The sequence below is a fragment of the Saimiri boliviensis genome, chromosome 8, assembly GCF_048565385.1.
Source record: "Saimiri boliviensis isolate mSaiBol1 chromosome 8, mSaiBol1.pri, whole genome shotgun sequence".
Classification (NCBI taxonomy): Eukaryota; Metazoa; Chordata; class Mammalia; order Primates; family Cebidae; genus Saimiri; species Saimiri boliviensis.
The window spans coordinates 99,922,493-99,924,269 of record NC_133456.1 but is presented as its reverse complement, the minus strand read 5'-3'; the positions used below and the strand labels follow the sequence as shown (position 1 = coordinate 99,924,269).

General features: G+C 47.0%; 1 pseudogene; it reads left to right on the top strand.

Annotated features, from left to right (window-relative positions):
• Positions 1 to 695: 695 nt before the first annotated feature.
• On the top strand, positions 696 to 1,494 carry LOC101028398 (large ribosomal subunit protein eL8 pseudogene; annotated as a pseudogene).
• The last annotated feature ends 283 nt before the right edge of the window (positions 1,495 to 1,777 follow it).

The following is a 1,777-nucleotide window of genomic DNA, read 5'->3' as shown; positions in this document are numbered from 1 at the left end:
CTGTCCCTACTAAAAATACAAAAATTATCTTGGCATGGCAGTGGGCGCCTGTAATCTCAGCTTCTCAAAGGCTGAGGCAGAAGAATCGCTTGAACCGGGGACGTGGAGGTTGCAGTGAGCCAAGATTGTACCAGTGCACTCCAGCCTGGGTGACAGAGTGAGACTCTGTCTTAAAAAACAAAAAACAAAAAACCAAACACCTCCACATTTATACTTAACATTTAACTTAAAAGTTAAAGGATTAGCTAGGAATGGTGGCACATACCTGTAATCCAGCTACTCGGGAGGCTCAGGCAGGAGAATTGCTTGAAACCGGGAGGCAGAGGTGGTGGTGAGCCAAGATCATACATTTCACTCCAGCCTGGACAACACGAGCAAAAAAAAATTGTTAAAGGAACAGAAAACCAAATGCTGCATGTTCTCATTTATAAGTGGGAGATAAATACTGAGTACATACGGACACAAAGAAGGGAACTACAGACACTGAGATCTACTTGAGGGTAGGGGGAGGCAGGAAGGTGAGGATCACGAAACTACTCATCAGGTATCATGCTTATTACCTGGGTGATGAAATCATCTGTACACCAAACCCCATGATATGCCATTTACCTATATAACAAACCTGCACATGTACCCTTGAACCTAAAATAAAAGTTAAAATAAAAAGTTAACAAGCTCTCCTCCTGCTATCCAAGATGCGGAAAGGAAAGAAGGCCAAGGGGAAGAAGGTGGCTCTGGCTCCTGCTGTCGTGAAGAAGCAGGAGGCCAAGAAACTGGTGAATCCCCTGTTTGAGAAAAGGCCTAAGAATTTTGGCATTGGACAGGACATCCAGCCCAAAAAGACCTCACCCGCTTTGTTAAATGGCCCCGCTATATCAGGCTGCAGTGGCAGCCAGCCAGCCTCTATAAGCGGCTGAAAGTGCCTCCTGCAATTAATCAGTTCACCCAGGCCCTGGACCGCCAAACAGTTACTCAGCTACTTAAGCTGGCCCACAGGTACAGACCAGAGACAAAGCAAGAGAAGCAGCAGAGGCTGTTGGCCCGGGCCGAGAAGGAAGCGGCTGGCAAAGGGGACGTCCCCACTAAGAGACCACCTGTCCTTCGAGAAGGAGTTAACACCATCATCACCTTGGTGGAGAACAAGAAAGCTCAGCTGGTGGTGACTGCACACACCATGGATCCCACTGAGCTGGCTGTCTTCTTGCCTGCCCTGTGTCATGAAATGGGGGTCCCTTACTGCATTATCAAGGGAAGGTAAGACTGGGACATCTAGTCCACAGGAAGACCTGCACCACTGTCACCTCCACGAAGGGTAACTTGGAAGACAAAGGCGCTTTGGCTAAGCTGGTGGAAGCTATCAGGACCAATTACAATGACAGATACGGTGAGATCCGCCATCACTGGGGATGCAGTGTCCTGGGTCCCAAGTCTGTGGCTCTCATTGCCAAGCTCGAAAAGGTAAAGGCTAAAGAACTTGCCACTAAGCTGGGTTAAATGTACACTGTTGAGTTTTCGGTACATAAAAATAATTAAAACAATACAAAGTTTCCTTCAAAAAAAAAGTTAACAAGTTTTTTTTTTTTTTTTTCAAATACCAAAGAAAGTAATTCCGCAGAAATGTGTAAGGATGATAGTACAGTTTGATTTTTGCCCAAGCTGGAACGCAGTGGGGCAATCTCAGCTCACTGCAACCTCCACCTTTCGGCGTTCAAGCTAGTCTCCCTGCCTCAGCTTCCGGAGTAGCTGGGATTACAGGTACCCAACACCACGCCCTGTT